The 18,858-nt window shown below is 39.1% G+C and overlaps 1 pseudogene; it reads right to left on the reverse strand.

Moving 5' to 3' along the window:
• LOC140952494 (uncharacterized) overlaps nucleotides 1-18,858 on the reverse strand; it is a 51,302-nt pseudogene that overhangs the window by 14,846 nt on the left and 17,598 nt on the right.

The raw sequence follows: 18,858 nt of genomic DNA on the forward strand, positions 1-18,858 counted from the left end.
CAATAGTGTCGTCTGCAAATAGTCGAACTTTGGACTGTACTTTATCTAGGAGATCATTTATATATACTAAAAATAGTATAGGTCCAATCACGGATCCTTGAGGTACGCCGCTTGTTTCTGGAACCCATGAGGACATTTCCCCTTCGCATACTACTCTTTGTTGTCGTTGATGCAAGAAACTCTCTATTCTCTGTTCTCTATATTCTCTGAGTTTGCGTATTAACTTCTTAGGGGGTACTTTATCAAAGGCCTTCGCAAAGTCCATAACTATAACATCTGTTTGCTTATTGTCGCGGAGGTTCTTGTATAGATCTTGGTCAAATGTAAGAAGCTGGGTTTCGGTTGAACGCTCTGCTCTAAATCCACGTTGTAGCTTTTATAGTATGTTGTTACATTACAGGTGTTTCTTTATGTGTTTTGTTACTATGTGTTCCATTATCTTTGATGCAACACAAGTAAGTGAAATGGGACGATAGTTTTCTACATTGTAACGTTCGCCTTTCTTTAAGATAGGAGCTACATTTGCCTTCCTCCAGTCTTTGGACACCTCACCAGAGTGTAGTGATTTGTTAAAGATGACTGTGAGTATTGGGGCAACAGCTGTGGCAAGCTGTTTCAACACCCTCGGATGAATTTGATCGGGTCCCATAGATTTATTTGGATTGAGGTTTTCGAGTAGCTTTTGTACACCATCTGATGTAATACGTAGTTCATCAATATCAGGGTATGGCGTATCTGTTTCGGTGACAGGAGCTTCCAGTTCATCAGGTGTTGGATCTGAGAAAACAGACTTAAATCGTTCATTTAAGATTTCTGCTTTGTCCTTGGGTTTGTCCCATAACGTTCCTTTGTATTTCAGTGGGGTTACGCCGATTGAGTCTGTTTTTCTGTGTTTGATGAAGGACCACAGTTTTTTATTACCCCTCTTTGGCTCGTCTGATGTTTCAGGGAGGATGTTGGTTTCCTCATAATTCCAATAGGCAGCTCTAGTTTCCCTTCTTATCTTGTGTTTTAGACTACGCAGTTTGTTCTTAATACTCTCCTTGTTGTTACTCTTCCTCAATTGCTCGAGGAACCCCATATCATCAATGACTTGACAATGTTCTATAAGATCAATTCCAATTTTGTGAATATCTCTGTCCTAGCCGAAATTAGTGTAGGATTTCAGGGCACTAGGAGGTTTTCGAATAGACTCTCAAGACGCTAGTCATATGAACAGTCGTCCCTTTGTTTGTTGATAAGCCCTTGTTCTTATCGTTCGCGGTCAGAGGTCTTGTCAGTTAGGATAAGTCCCCGATAAAAAGCACATGGTTTTGTTCTTTGCTTAGTTTTTCTCTTCGACCGCGACATAATTTTGTGCAGAGACCAGGATGGCGGAAACTCTACCGATACTAACCTCTTCTCGTGCGGGTTATCGTGCTCATATTTAACCAAGACTCTAAACAAGGCAAGGGATCTCATGGAGAAGGAGGAACCCACCGAAATGGATGTCGTATCATCAAACAGCATCTTTGAACAACTTACGCGAAAGAAATCGATTCTCCAGGAAATAGACGAGAAAAACGCAGCACTCCTCGAAGAACCGAAAGACCTCGAATAGGAGATTTTTGACACGGAGGAAACCCAAGATGAAATACTAGAAACATTTAGCTAGATAAGAAGATTTATCCATCTCACATTATCTCATAAGAAATCTACTCAACCCCCTTTGCCAAGCTCAAACCCCTTTTATCAAGCCGCCTCGGGGGGGGGGGGGGGGGGGGGGGACCTCTAATAGTTTGCAGAACACTGAACCACCCCCTAATACTCCGTCACCGCCTGTCATCCCTCCGTCGAATACTAACCACAGTAGCCGCCTTCCTAAGTTGAATTTGCCAACTTTTTCTGGCAATCTCCTCAACTGGTCCACTTTCAGGGACTCATTTGAAGCTGCAGTTCATTCCAATACAACACTGGGCGCAGTACAGAAGTTTAGTTACCTGAAGGCAGGGAATGCATCAAGGGCTATAGCTGGTTTTCCACTCAACAACATCAATTACGAACAAGCTGTAAAACTACTCAAGGAACGTCAATCAATTAAGAAGTTCGCAACTGTTTTATAACACAATGGAAAATCATGTCAGAGGTCTTGAATCGCTCGGAAGATCACACGAAAGCTATGGGGATCTCTGAGTTCCTATTATCCTAGGAAAACTACCCCATGAGTGGAGAAAAAAAACTTAGCTCACGAACATGACAGCCCTGAGTGAAAATTCCAGGAACCGAGAGATGCTATTGTAAAGGAAATTCGAATCCTTCAAGCAGGTGCCCAACTTAATGGCGCCCCTTATGGAGTCTCCCCTACAATCACTAGTTCCTTCCTCACTCAAACTTAAGGAAATCATCTTCATCCCGGAAAATCTATCAAGCCAGAACCCAAAAGAAAGTGTACTTACTGCAAGGAGCACCACCGTACAATTGTAACGTGATTACTGACTGTCAGCAAAGGTGGTCTATAATTAAGCGGGGAAGACTGTTTCAACTGCCAGGGAAACCACACATCCTCCACTTGTCCATCCAGGTACCGTTGCCATAAGTGTTAGGGAAGACATCACACCAGTCTCTGCTCAGGGGAACACTCACCAGAGGGACTCCCTCAGTTCCTACTGCTCCTACTCTTCCCACTAACACCCCTCAAGGCACAAGCGATCCATCAACATCATCTGTTCAAGCTACCCTCGCACCTATCACAGACCCCACACCTGCAGCCGGTTTCCCGATCAGTGGTGGTCAAATTTCACTATTGAAAACAGCCATAGCAATAGTCAATACAAAGCACGTTTATTGTGAGGCAAATATTCTCCTTGATGATGGGTACAGCGCTCATTTATCACTCATGCCCTGGCCAATCAACTCGGCGTACAAATATTGAAGAGTGAATCAATTTCTCTATTAGCCTTTGGTGCTCAAACATCAGCCCCCAAACAGTTACCAGTTGCCGTTATCAAAACGGGCCCTTTGCTATGTCATTTGAATTTTTGTTTACAATTTGGCGATTAATCGCCATTCCTTCCATTTTCGCCAAAATAGCCACTTTCAAAACGGGCCCTTTGACATCTCATTTTAATTTTGATCAGGTCGTCTAGCGATAAAACTTCAAAACCTTTTGGTTTAAAATGGTCTGATGAGCCAATCAAAGCACTTGGTGTCTATTACTTATACGATATCATAATCTTACACGATAAAAATTTTATTGAAAGATTTTACAGTGTCAAAAAACTTATAAACATTTGGTCTTCAAGAGGTCTTTCTATCTATGGAAGAGTAACAATTACTAAGTCTTTAATCATGCCAAAATATATTTACATTTCCTCGCTTCTTGCCGGTCCCCAAGGAAATTGTTAAAGAGTTAAATCAAATGATATTTCAATTTTTGTGGAAAAGAACCGATAAAGTGACAAGACTTTCAACGATTAATGAATATGAAACGATCTGGAAAGTATGATTAAATCCTTACGACTAACCTGGCTGAAAAGGATCTTCCAGTGCAATAATAGTGCCGGATTGGAGAAGCTATTTACGGCTTTCGTTGGAACGTTTTGAGGGGCTCTTTTTATTTCATTGTAATTATGACATTGAAGAGATCCATGTTTCCTCTAAATTCTATTCCGAGTTACTCAATGGTGGTCTGAGTTTCGAAGTTTTTTTCGATAGTAGAAGGGAATGGCAATATAATTTGAGGAATAACAAAGAGATACGCGTTGATAATAAGCCTGTTTTCTATGAAAAAAATTTTGAAAAAGATGTCATTTTCGTAAATGATCTTTTGTTTGGAATAGACACCACAAATTCTTTTACTATTGTTTCGAATAAAATTAGCAAAATTAACTACCTACTTTGGGCAGGGCTTCGTCATTCCGTTCCAACAAATTTAAAGACAAGCAATTGTCTTCGCTCAGAAATAAGCTTAATATTGGCAGTCGATAACAAAAGAAATCTAAAGATTACTACATGCTAATAAAGAGAACAATTGCCCAGTGTCCAAAAAATTCCAAACACTTATGTCAAGATTTCAGTCTAACTCAAGACCAGGACCGGGTTGTTCAAAGCAGGGTTAAGTTAACCCAGGGTTAGCGCGAAATTTGATTTCAGATAGGAAAGCTTAAAAAGCAAATTCAGTTTTATTCCTTTTCCCTTCAATTTGATCATTGGATGCTCTAAAAAGAAGAGAGAAAACTATCCAGGAAAAGGCTTTTGAACAAAAGAAACGGATACCCAGGTTAAAATTTAACCCTGGGTTAGCATTAATCGGCGTTCGAACAACTGGGCCCAGCTGAAAAAAGTATTCCTTCTTCCACACGAGGTAGCGTTTGAACCTTATCTAAAAGCTTTTCGATACAAAGTCCTTAATTCAATTTTATTCACCAATAAAAAAAGTTATGCTAAATAGGTTATATCCAAGATGATAAATGTTCAGTATGCAAAGTGGATTCGGAATCCTTTTACCACATCTTTTTCGAATGCAGACACACCACCAGGCAGTTTTGGAAGGAATGTCAATATTACTTTTACATTTTCATAGGTCTGTCTGACCTAACAAGACGTCATTACTGGAATATTGTATACAAATTGTCCTTTGCTGAATTATTTGATAATGATCACTAAACTATACTTATGGGATTGTAGAGGAAATCAGACTCTTCCAATCATAACTGCCTTTTCATCCAAGGTTAAAATTAAGTGTGAAACAGAAACGTAATGTGTTAAAACTAGTAAAATGGACAAATTTATTAAGAAGTAGGCTTTGCCCTTGGACTCTGTACCCTAGTAACGTGTGTACGTATTTTTTTATTTTTATTATTTGTAAAGTCACTTTGGCGTTAAAGTTTATTGTGTAGTGTAATGTAATATATTTGTAATGTATTGTAATGCAATATCCTGCAATGCCATTGTAACGTTAGTATTGCAACGCTGTGGAGTATTTAATGAAAGGTAAAAAAAAAATCTCATTTGAATTTTTAACAATTTGGCAATTTTGGCGATTAATCGCCATTTCTGCCATTTTCGCCAAATACGCCATTTTTGCCACAATCGCCACTTTCAAAATGGGCCCTTTGCCATCTCATTTGAATTTTTATTTACAATTTTTCGATTTTGGCAATTAATCGCCGTTTCTTCCATTTTCGCCAAAAACGCCATTTTCGCACACTTTTCTGGCAAGGAAGGGGGGGTGAGGGACATGGCCTCGACCTCAGTGGGAAATTTTTAGGAGCTAATTTCTCTGAAACATCGATTTCATTTGGTTATTTTAAGAACTATTTTAGGGTAATTCACTATTGTAAGTTATCCGCCTTCTGATCTGAGGTTAAAAACATACAACAAAGTTGAAAGTCGGCTGTATACCAGTACCTTTTCCCCTTGAAACCCTTAGGTGGTTGCAGGAGATAACAAGTGTCGCTGCAAGCAGTAAATTTTACCGGTTACTGCCTGATAAGGAGGATTCTGCACTTGTAAACTTCATAAATTGTTTTTAAACTAATCAGTAGGTAGTGTTGGAGTCACATGTACTGCCCTGTAAAACCCTAATGCAAATTAACTGGAGCAAGTGATAATTAAACAGTACAGGGAACATTTGATATAACTCCTGCTCAGCCAAGAAGGACCGACGACTAAGATTAAGGACTTTTATTCGTAACTTGATGATTCCTTCCCTTTAAAAGTGGCTATTATTGCTGTTACACAATGTCAGGGCAATGGCTGTAGAGTTTCTGTAACGTTTAATGGACTTGGTACATTAGAGATCTCTTTGATTCACTGTGATTTGCTATTTCTTTGTGGTTAGACAGGTGTCCACAAAACCTGGATGGGAATGGATCCAATCATCCCCCTGTAGCTCACTAAATGACCTAAGGTTAGGAACAGGGTTCCAAGGGTTGACGTGATTCGGTCGGAATCGGGTTTTGTCAATGGTTGTAGTTAAACTTATCCTTCTTTGAATTTAGACTCTACCACAGCAGGTGACACCAACCTCTAATACTTTGCACTGCATAATGTTATGCATGAAAACTGCATAAACATGCAACTTTCAAGAACTGGTGTTGACTTAAATCAGTTACATGTACCTCAAAATTAGATTTGCTTTTTTGCATATAAGCTATTAGGAAAATAGATGGCTTGAATTGAGGCTGACTATTTCAATCATTCACTCCAAGGGTTTATAAGTGCGATGTTGAGTCAGTGCTATATGCTCTTGATTGTTAATAGTGTATTGCCCATCCCTAGTAATAAGACCTTTAGCAATGAATACCCCATTGTGGGAACTTACAACAAAGCTGAGTTTCTATTGGTGTGTTTTTGAGAAAGTGTTTATGACTAAGGCATTTTCTGGTGTCATCAGAGACTTGAAAGGACTACTTGTTTTACTGCCACATACTATCCTCTCTGAATAAGTTATTAAGTTATCTCTTAGTTAGCAGAAAAATGTTTTATATGAAGTTGACAGTACTGATACTTGCCACCATGCACTGTTCAATGATCTTTGTCAAAATTTGTTATTTCCCGTATAGTTCATCTCAGTTGTAACTCCCTATTCCATATTCAAGAACATTTCAACCCCTGTCTCTCTTTCTGTTGATCTTCAACTACTCAGGGTGCGATATCATTCCTATATCATTTATCTATCATTCCTACATCATTTCTTTCTCGGTGATGATATGTGAAATGTTTACTTTTCTCCGCATTTTCGATAGCAAGATTGGTTCAATATCCCGTTCTTAATGTTTGCAATAAGAGGTCGCTTATACCCACTGTACAATAGTCTATTTGATGTTCATTTTTTCGCTGTATGTTAGTTTACTTTACCTGTTACGTTTCGTTGAATTCGTCCTTTCTTACTATATCCAGGTGTATTTGTTTGAGTAAGCTAATCAACGGCATTAAAACCATAAGACTAGAACCATTCTTAACTTGCAGAACCATTCTTAACTTGCTATGCCATTTACACGTGCGTTAGCCTCTCTTGCGTAACAGGTGTTATTGGTGTTATTGTTGTGCAGCGAGCGCATGCCCGAGTAATGAGTGAAGTAAAAATCATGTAACAGATTAGAAATAAATCAGTGCCAGTACTTAGGAAAGTATGCCTAATAGGCGAACCGTTGTGCTAAATACATTGACACTAAAATAAAGCTATTATTATTATTATTATTATTATTATTATTGTTATTATTATTATCATTATTATACGACACTTAACGGAGTGTTTTTGATGAACTTCGAGGTGTTTAATCTGTTGATGAAACAGTGTGTCAAATGCTTGATATTACTTCTCAAACAAAATGATTTTATCTGATTTCCAGACACTCATTAAACATTAACTTCCTTTGTATCTTCTTTATGAATAATTGATGAGCTTGAGAAGAATTTTTCCATCTCTCTGTTGGCCTCTCTTTGCTTTATTCCTAATGCTGATCCTTAACCTGAGCTTTGCGAGGATCTCTAGGTTGCCATGTAATAAAGTCCAATTGTTGTGAAGCGAAAACTTTTACAACTTTTTACATTGTGTACCTGGTCCAGAGTTGAAACTTAGGGATAGCTTAAATAATACTAGTCCAGTATTCGCCCCATGTAAAGGAATCCAAAACAGTCTTGGATTCTGGATTCCACACCATTGATTCCGGATTCCTTTCACCTGATTCCGGATTCTTTGTCAGCTGAACTTAGATTCTGGATTCCAATCGTTAGTGGGATTCCGGATTCCTTGAGTTGTATTCCAGATTCCAACGCCCAGGATTCCGGATTCCGGTAATTTACCTGCCTAGTTGCATATGTCTGTGGCCTATTTTCTAAAATACGATGTACGGAAATGTAAGGTACAGCGGAGCCTTTGTAAAAATGTTGTTTAGACAACTTATTGCCGGTTACCAAAACGTTGTTTGTTAAATTGCATTTAGGCTTGTAAGAAATTGCCTTTTTTTATTTTTATTACCTGTTTGTTCCAGTATGATAACGCCGTTTTCTATCAAATTGATACCGTGAGTATAAAACAGCTTATTTGGGTCTCTGCTTGTCTAGTAGCAGAAAGAGTGAACCTTAATTGAATTGAGTATGAGAGGAGATTTTTTAGAGATGTTGTGGAATTAAGTGGGAACCTGTTTCTTTTACCTGACGGACATCCCAAGAGTTCCATCCTCATAGAAATATGGCCATGCCACGTCTGAGGATGCACCCGAATGTAGCGTGCATTTATGGAAGTGGGGAAAACGTTCAAAACCACGGTGTTGCGGTCCGTGTTTCCATCTAAGACCTGGAGCGTAAAAATGAAGTGTTAACGTTTAACTTGTTAGTGACTTGTGTAGGCTAAAATTCTTGGTAAATAGTTACTGTGGATCTAAGGTTTAGAGTCATTTTTAGGTAACTGAGTTGAGATTGAATTAGTTAATTGCTTGATTTTCTTTTGCTATCATGTTCAATGGTTTCCATACCTTGCCGTTCTGATAAGGTTGAAAGTTGGTGCCGTCGTTGCTGTAGGAGATAGTAAAGGTCTTAACCCATTGATCGTAGTCTTGTCGTCCCTGGATCTTTATTGCTATCACTTCGGTTTTGGCTCTAAGATCTACTTGTAGCCACTGATGAACGTCATTTGTGCGAGCTGACCATGCGCCAGTCTTCCCTCCTCCAGCCTTGAAATTGAGTCTGCCATTGGAGGCGCCGTGTCTAGCGTTGTAGTTGGTTGAAGCTGTGATCTGGCCATCGGCGATTTTTCCGCTCTCCATCCCGAGAGGGTCTGAACATGCTATGGGCAGAGAACAAATAATTTCAAGGGACTATAGTGCAAGTTTAAAATAGAGATGAGTGTGTTAATGATATAATTTACCAGAAGAGGTAGCGCTTTTTGCTTTTTTGTGCCAGAAATGTCTTACTGTGTTAAAAAGATAGGTGATTTTGGACTGTAATTTACCTGCCTAGTTGCATATGTCTGTGGCCTATTTTCTAAAATACGATGTACGGAAATGTAAGGTACAGCGGAGCCTTTGTAAAAATGTTGTTTAGACAACTTATTGCCGGTTACCAAAACGTTGTTTGTTAAATTGCATTTAGGCTTGTAAGAAATTGCCTTTTTTTATTTTTATTACCTGTTTGTTCCAGTATGATAACGCCGTTTTCTATCAAATTGATACCGTGAGTATAAAACAGCTTATTTGGGTCTCTGCTTGTCTAGTAGCAGAAAGAGTGAACCTTAATTGAATTGAGTATGAGAGGAGATTTTTTAGAGATATTGTGGAATTAAGTGGGAACCTGTTTCTTTTACCTGACGGACATCCCAAGAGTTCCATCCTCATAGAAATATGGCCATGCCACGTCTGAGGATGCACCCGAATGTAGCGTGCATTTATGGAAGTGGGGAAAACGTTCAAAACCACGGTGTTGCGGTCCGTGTTTCCATCTAAGACCTGGAGCGTAAAAGTGAAGTGTTAACGTTTAACTTGTTAGTGACTTGTGTAGGCTAAAATTCTTGGTAAATAGTTACTGTGGATCTAAGGTTTAGAGTCATTTTTAGGTAAGTGAGTTGAGATTGAATTAGTTAATTGCTTGATTTTCTTTTGCTATCATGTTCAATGGTTTCCATACCTTGCCGTTCTGATAAGGTTGAAAGTTGGTGCCGTCGTTGCTGTAGGAGATAGTAAAGGTCTTAACCCATTGATCGTAGTCTTGTCGTCCCTGGATCTTTATTGCTGTCACTTCGGTTTTGGCTCTAAGATCTACTTGTAGCCACTGATGAACGTCATTTGTGCGGGCTGACCATGCGCCAGTCTTCCCTCCTCCAGCCTTGAAATTGAGTCTGCCATTGGAAGCGCCTTGTCTAGCGTTGTAGTTGGTTGAAGCTGTGATCTGGCCATCGGCGATTTTTCCGCTCTCCATCCCGAGAGGGTCTGAACATGCTATGGGCAGAGAACAAATAATTTCAAGGGACTATAGTGCAAGTTTAAAATAGAGATGAGTGTGTTAATGATATAATTTACCAAAAGAGGTAGCGCTTTTTGCTTTTTTGTGCCAGAAATGTCTTACTGCGTTAAAAAGATAGGTGATTTTGGACTGTAATTTACCTGCCTAGTTGCATATGTCTGTGGCTTATTTTCTAAAATACGATGTACGGAAATGTAAGGTACAGCGGAGCCTTTGTAAAAATGTTGTTTAGACAACTTATTGCCGGTTACCAAAACGTTGTTTGTTAAATTGCATTTAGGCTTGTAAGAAATTCTCTCTTTTCATTTTTATTACCTGTTTGTTACAGTATGATAACGTCGTTTTCTATCAAATTGATACCGTGAGTATAAAACAGCTTATTTGGGTCTCTGCTTGTCTAATGGCTGAAAGAGTGATCCGTAATTGAATTGAGTATGAGAGGAGATGGTTTAGCGATGTTGTGGAATTAAGTGGGAACCTGTTTCTTTATCAACAAGAAAATGAAAAAGAACATGTAATTACCTGACGGACATCCCAAGAGTTCCATCCTCATAGAAATATGGCCATGCCACGTCTTAGGATGCACCCGAATGTAGCGTGCATTTATGGAAGTGTGGAAAACGTTTAAAACCACGGTGTTGCCGTCCGTGTTTCCATATAAGACCTGGAGCGTGAAAATGAAGTGTTAACGTTTAACTTGTTAGTGACTTGTGTAGGCTAAAATTCTTTGTAAATAGTTACTGTGGATCTAAGGTTTAGAGTCATTTTTAGGTAACTGAGTTGAGATTGAATTAGTTAATTGCTTGATTTTCTTTTGCTATCATGTTCAATGGTTTCCATACCTTGCCGTTCTGATAAGGTTGAAAGTTGGTGCCGTCGTTGCTGTAGGAGATAGTAAAGGTCTTAACCCATTGATCGTAGTCTTGTCGTCCCTGGATCTTTATTGCTGTCACTTCGGTTTTGGCTCTAAGATCTACTTGTAGCCACTGATGAACGTCATTTGTGCGAGCTGACCATGCGCCAGTCTTCCCTCCTCCAGCCTTGAAATTGAGTCTGCCATTGGAGGCGCCGTGTCTAGCGTTGTAGTTGGTTGAAGCTGTGATCTGGCCATCGGCGATTTTTCCGCTCTCCATCCCGAGAGGGTCTGAACATGCTATGGGCAGAGAACAAATAATTTCAAGGGACTATAGTGCAAGTTTAAAATAGAGATGAGTGTGTTAATGATATAATTTACCAGAAGAGGTAGCGCTTTTTGCTTTTTTGTGCCAGAAATGTCTTACTGCGTTAAAAAGATAGGTGATTTTGGACTGTAATTTACCTGCCTAGTTGCATATGTCTGTGGCTTATTTTCTAAAATACGATGTACGGAAATGTAAGGTACAGCGGAGCCTTTGTAAAAATGTTGTTTAGACAACTTATTGCCGGTTACCAAAACGTTGTTTGTTAAATTGCATTTAGGCTTGTAAGAAATTGCCTTTTTTTATTTTTATTACCTGTTTGTTACAGTATGATAACGCCGTTTTCTATCAAATTGATACCGTGAGTATAAAACAGCTTATTTGGGTCTCTGCTTGTCTAGTAGCAGAAAGAGTGAACCTTAATTGAATTGAGTATGAGAGGAGATTTTTTAGAGATGTTGTGGAACTAAGTGGGAACCTGTTTCTTTTACCTGACGGACATCCCAAGAGTTCTATCCTCATAGAAATATGGCCATGCCACGTCTTAGGATGCACCCGAATGTAGCGTGCATTTATGGAAGTGTGCAAAACGTTCAAAACCACGGTGTTGCGGTCCGTGTTTCCATCTAAGACCTGGAGCGTGAAAATGAAGTGTTAACGTTTAACTTGTTAGTGACTTGTGTAGGCTAAAATTCTTGCTAAGTAGTTACTGTGGATCTAAGGTTTAGAGTCATTTTTAGGTAACTGAGTTGAGATTGAATTAGTTAATTGCTTGATTTTCTTTTGCTATCATGTTCAATGGTTTCCATACCTTGCCGTTCTGGTAAGGTTGAAAGTTGGTGCCGTCGTTGCTGTAGGAGATAGTAAAGGTCTTAACCCATTGATTGTAGTCTTGTCGTCCCTGGATCTTTATTGCTGTCACTTCGGTTTTGGCTCTAAGATCTACTTGTAGCCACTGATGAACGTCATTTGTGCGGGCTGACCATGCGCCAGTCTTCCCTCCTCCAGCCTTGAAATTGAGTCTGCCATTGGAAGCGCCTTGTCTAGCGTTGTAGTTGGTTGAAGCTGTGATCTGGCCATCGGCGATTTTTCCGCTCTCCATCCCGAGAGGGTCTGACATGCTATGGGCAGAGAACAAATAATTTCAAGGGACTATAGTGCAAGTTTAAAATAGAGATGAGTGTGTTAATGATATGATTTAACAGAAGAAGTAGTGGTTTTTGCTTTTTGTGCCAGAAATGTCTTACTGCGTTAAAAAGATAGGTGATTTTGGACTGTAATTTACCTGCCTAGTTGGATATGTCTGTGGCTTATTTTCTAAAATACGATGTACGGAAATGTAAGGTACAGCGGAGCCTTTGTAAAAATGTCGTTTAGACAACTTATTGCCGGTTACCAAAACGTTGTTTGTTAAATTGCATTTAGGCTTGTAAGAAATTCTCTTTTTTCATTTTTATTACCTGTTTGTTACAGTATGATAACGTCGTTTTCTATCAAATTGATACCGTGAGTATAAAACAGCTTATTTGGGTCTCTGCTTGTCTAATAGCTGAAAGAGTGATCCGTAATTGAATTGAGTATGAGAGGAGATGGTTTCGCGATGTTGTGGAATTAAGTGGGAACCTGTTTCTTTATCAACAAGAAAATGAAAAAGAACATGTAATTACCTGACGGACATCCCAAGAGTTCCATCCTCATAGAAATATGGCCATGCCACGTCTTAGGATGCACCCGAATGTAGCGTGCATTTATGGAAGTGTGGAAAACGTTCAAAACCACGGTGTTGCGGTCCGTGTTTCCATCTAAGACCTGGAGCGTGAAAATGAAGTGTTAACGTTTAACTAGTTAGTGACTTGTGTAGGCTAAAATTCTTGCTAAATAGTTAGTGTGGATCTAAGGTTTAGAGTCATTTTTAGGTAACTGAGTTGAGATTGAATTAGTTAATTGCTTGATTTTCTTTTGCTACGATGTTCAATGGTTTCCATACCTTGCCGTTCTGATAAGGTTTAAAGTTGGTGCCGTCGTTGCTGTAGGAGATAGTAAAGGTCTTAACCCATTGATCGTAGTCTTGTCGTCCCTGGATCTTTATTGCTGTCACCTCGGTTTTGGCTCTAAGATCTACTTGTAGCCACTGATGAACGTCATTTGCGCGGGCTGACCATGCGCCAGTCTTCCCTCCTCCAGCCTTGAAATTGAGTCTTCCATTGGAAGCGCCTTGTCTAGCGTTGTAGTTGGTTGAAGCTGTGATCTGGCCATTAGCGATTTTTCCGCTCTCCATCCCGAGAGGGTCTGAACATGCTTTGCACATTGAATGGACCATTAAATTGATTTAGTGCAAGTTTAAGTTTTTTTTTTGTTTTTAGAAGGTAAGAGTGTGTCACGGAATTGTACTAGTGAAAGGCCTTTGTTGTGATTAGTGTTTGCTATGTAATGTTATTGGCCGCGCGTAGTGTTTTATTTGGTTGACACTGTGATCTAGTCTAGTAAGATAGCTTAACTGTTTACATTTGTTAGTAATGGGGAAAGAAGGTAAGGTCATGGTTGGAAAGAATGTTTCATAGATAATATTCTGTTTACTTTAGGAAATTTGAAACGGTTAGTGGAAAGTCTGGTCTGTAATTTCCTAATTTTCAGAGTTATTCCAGGGTAGTCTCACTCAATGTTCGTTTGGGGTGGGTGGAAGTTGTTTTATTGTGGCGAGTGAATTTTTCAAAGCTCGAGGAGAAAAAACAAACAAATATTTGCCGAAAATATCCTGAACGATCCGGCTAAAAAAAATTGCAGTTTTCTTGATACTTTTTACAACTTATTTGATTGAAGCGTACTGGTATAACTCGACGTTATGGTCTCCGGGAGTTAAATGAGCTAGTCTGTATATGATACGCACTGTAGAAGCTAAAGACAACCCAGTTGTTTAATAATATTGTACCTGAAGCAAAACCAATTTTGTAGCTCGGCAAAAACAATTTTTATTCGAAGGGAAGGGAAATTTGCTGTATTCAATGTCTTCTGAAAGCGGTGAATGTACGAAGATTCCAGATTACATTCTTTCTAAGTGGAACACCAGAGCAACAATAGTTTATTAAGCTATAATTGCAACATTTAGTGTCTTTAAAAGCTTGGTAGGTCTCATCGACCAATGATAACCACATTATTGTTGCTTATTCTTGTCGAAATATTTGCTATTTTTGTGCGAATTTGATTTAACTGTCTCCGTCGTTCAGTTCAGACATTATTTCCTTGTTGTTAAGCTTACTTTCATTGGCTTTTTGGTTAATTTTACCCATTTCTTATGCCATCGCTTATTCCTCTTTTTTTGCTACGATAAACCTTTGTGAAGTACCCTGTGGTGACTTTTTTTTGCGTGACTTCCGGCTTTCGTCAAGTTTTCTCGTGACGTCGGCCTTCGGAGATTAGTTGGCCTGCGGACGACACCGAAGGATCCGCCGCACGCGAGAAAAAAATACGTCATTGAAATACCACTTACAACATTGTCAGAACAACAGCATATATAGCCTAACTCTATCAAACAGTTGTTGTGGTGGTTGTTGTTGTTTTTTTTTGCATTTCCAATGTTTATTTGTATTTGGGCAAGCTCTCGTAAGAACTTCTCGTAAGCGGCCAGCTCCAGTAACTGACACCTTTTTTTCGCGTCCCGAAGGGTTTGTCTGTCATTCGTAAACAACTACTAACTACTAAACAACTAAAACAATGTAACTACTTCACCGACCAATCAGCGCTTCTGACCGGATTTCGGACAGATTTTACGTCATCAGTATGGAATTTCTGTCGCCGTGATAGACCATTTTCTACCTTGATATCATTTGACTACCGTGATGGAACATTTTCTTCCTTGATATCATTTTACTACCGTGTCGAACCGTGATGTGACATTTTCTACCTTGATATCATTTGACTACCGTGATGGAAAATTTTCTACGTTGATATCATTTTACTTCCGTGATGGACCATTTTCTACCTTAATATCATTTGACCACTGTGATGGAACATTTTCTTCTTTGATATCATTTTATTACCGTGATGTGGCAATTTCTAGCTTGATATCAATTTTATTAGTACCGTGTTGTGACATCTCATTTTATCTAGTTGCGGTGATGTAACATTTTCCAAGTTAAAGTAAATTTATTTATATATTAACATTTTTTTCTTAATACTTTTCACAGTATTTTTCAAAAAAAAAAAATCCAGTGAGCAGTACGAAGCAACGTGAGTGTCTATGATTTAATCTGGAAATGTGCAACGTTTAATCTTGGGGCTCATGCATTTAACGCCTTTCCTGTTTATCACGTACTTCGTATTTCTCATGTCCGGATTGAAAAAGATATTTTCCATCATGGCAGTAAAATAATATCAAGGCAGAAAAGGTCACATTACGGCAGTAAAATGATATCAAGGCAGAAAATGTCACATTACGGTAGTAAAATGATATCCAGGAAGAAAATGTCCCACCATGGTAGTCATGATAGCGGAGCTCCTTGCGCGCGCGAAGCGCGCGAGCGGAGCACCATTACTAAGATAAACCAGCCATCCGAGAAATTTTGGTTATCACGTCAGCGTACGTCCGTCCGTACGGACTTTCCGGGTAGTGGAAAGTAGTCCGCATGGACTCTTGGGGTAGGGGAAAGTAGAGATTTTTTGGCGGGAAATCGCATGGCACAACGTCGCCCAATTATATCGCGCAACTGGTTTTGAAAAAAGAAATTTCAAAGCAACTTAGCAAAAAGATTTTTCGACAGAGCCTTTATAACTTTTTATTACAACTTACGAAAGCTATTATGTCAACAAACATCAGCAGAGAGATTTTAGCGTGTAGATGACAGGTTTTAAGCAGAGAGCAAAGAGAAGGTGAACGGCAGGGAACAAGAGTCAACACGCGTAGAACAAGCGAAGACGATCGCCAAAGAGAGCGCCTTAGAAGTAGAAGAAGAAGACAACATTTTAGCGAAGAAAGTCGGCAAGTAGAAAGAGTCAGAACGAGAAGAAGGAGAGAAAATTATAGTGAAAAACGCCGGCAAGCAGAACGAGACAGAGCTAGAATGAACAGACAAAGGCAACGCGAAAGAGAAATACAAAGGCAAAGAGAACGGCAGCAACATAATGACATGATGACAGAAAGTGTTGTGTTAATGTCACCATGGCCCCGCGTTATTAGCATTTTGATTTCAAACTGATCTCGGACGCGAAAATTCAGCCAATCATTTAACAATACAAGCGGGGAAGACAGAGGCTTTTCACTTTTCTCACCATAGTCACACGTTGATCACGCTCTACGACCGTCCAATGTTTATGCTCTGATTGGTCAAAATTTGACAGGTGAGTTCATGCAGAAAATTTATACAGCATCTTGAACCTTGTTTACTTTCACAGCTGAAGCTGACAGAGTATTTTGTCAACTTGTGATGTTTTTTACTGTCTTTTCCCACTGGATGCTGAAAATGAAATACAGCTGCTATCAATAGTCTTCTTTGATTCATGGCTGGTTTGTTTATTGAATTTTTGGTTGGGAAATGCGCCGGTTGTCAAAGTTGGAAATCCGATTTCGGATGCATCGTTTTCGTTTTTCACCTTGCTGGATGCGGGGTTGAAAAGAACCTCAAGCGATTCTGGCCTTACCACCTGCTTACTTGATAGCTTTCAAGAGCTGCATCTCGAATGGTAAGCCTGAGTAATTATTGTATACAGTATATGTTTGTTTTTTTTTATATCTAATTTCATGAAGTCGGGCGCAGTTTATGAGGCTAATTTATGCACGTTTGTATTAAGATCTGAGACAATGATCTGATCTAGTATATATAAGCTTACAGAGCTTTAAAAAGCCTTTAGTCGATATTTTCTCTCCGCATATAGAATGAAAAAACGTTCCGAAGAGTATTTAGTTATAATTTTGGCGGTAGAAAGAAAGCTTTGAGCGATTTTCTTGCCTCGAGTTCATCTCTGAAAACAGTAAACACCAGGAAGCCGGCTAAAAGCTTTAGGCTTAAGCGTAAAGACTCAGGATTTTTAGAGACGCTTTAATACTTGTCTTTGTGAAAGAAAATTGTTGTCTCTGTAAATGTTTCACCGAATTACATTTCTTTTATTGATTGTTGGTAGTCTCTTGCAATTGCTTTGCTGTTTGTTTTCAGTTGTTCACAGACAACGCTTGCAGGAGTACTCAAAATGCCGCACGTTTGCACATCGTTATAAAAAAAATAAACAATAAATTCTTTATTATGTTGAAGCGTAACTCTTTTAATGTTCACTGAAAATTTGGCGCTTGTCAAAAGTGACAACCGTTTGGCCGTATAGGTGATTTTGGAAATTTTTTGAACGGTTTTGCTAAAGGCCCACGCGTGCTTCGTACGGTTCTGAATATTGAATGAGTGCAATTTGTCTTGAAAAATTGTGAAATACTGCATTTTGTCTGAGGTCTGTATGATAAAAACAGCGCCTCATATTACTGTTTCACCTCAGATGTGATGCATAAAAAGTATGAAATGTTGGTTTACACGCTCCCAGAGTTGTTGGCAAGATTTTTTTAAGTAGACTTGTCGAACGCAAAAAATTCGGCCTGATTTGTTTTTTCCATGAATTCGTTTTCCAGGCCTAATCTACTTTGATCAATAGCTATTATGGCTCTTAAATGTGATCGACGATGATTGCTATTTTTTGGGTGTATATATACCGGCTATCAATTCGATGAAAGATTTCTTTTCACTCTAAAATCACTTAGCCTTAGCTTTCCCTAAAAAGTCACATATGTGCCCTTAAGCTAACTGATTTGTGGATTACAAGTTTATTGTTTGATTTAAATCATAAATTTATTAATGGGAGCTTCGCTTTTAGCCCTGGCTAAATCTATATATTATCAAGGTAGAAAATGTTCCATCACGGTAGTAAAATGTCACATCACGGTATTAAAATGATGTCAAGGAAGAAAATGTTCCAGCACGGTAGTAAAATGATATCAAGGTGAAAAATAACAATGGTAAGTGGATTATATCACAAGAACATTTCATAGGAGATGTTACACCAAATGAAACATCACGGTAACAAATAATTTTGAAACAAGCGGCGCGGCATAATTTGCATCATCAGTATGGAATTTCTGTCGCTGAGTCGCAGACGTTCCTCCGCGCGAAACGTCCCCAGCGGCGAAGAGCGAGGAGAAACGGATGTTTTCGCAGGCTAGATCAAGCGAGGTTCGTCTGCTTCTCCCGCCATAATTTTGATTTATTTGTGTACCCGTGAAAACTCCTATCATTTTTAAGTCACTTAACGGAGTCAGTAAACAAAACACCTTCAGGAATGTTGAGCGAGACAATCGGCATCGTGAAAACACAACCGGTGTCCGCTTACGAGAGCGTTTTCGTTAAAGTTGAAACTAGTTATTGCAATGAAAGTAGATTTTTGATGTTCTCTAACTGCAGTTGTTGAAAGTTTATTGTTTTCAAATAGCTCCGCTTTTAGGCTTGGCCAGATCTATATAATATGTGGAACCTCGATAGTGACCAAAACTATGACGAGGTCCTCGAGAGTCTCCTCTGATCTGACGGGTCACACAGGTGAGTCGGTTCAAACCCCGGGAAAGCCAAAATAATAATTCTTTCTTCCACGAAAAAGTTGAAGAATAAATCAAAGAAATCGAAGTAATCTCGAGATATCTCGAACTAATTCGGCTCTTACTTCGTCAAATACCCGAAAAAAACCGAAAATCTACAGACTTTGCGTGCCCAAT

This window comes from Porites lutea, chromosome 11, assembly GCF_958299795.1.
Source record: "Porites lutea chromosome 11, jaPorLute2.1, whole genome shotgun sequence".
Taxonomy (NCBI): Eukaryota; Metazoa; Cnidaria; class Anthozoa; order Scleractinia; family Poritidae; genus Porites; species Porites lutea.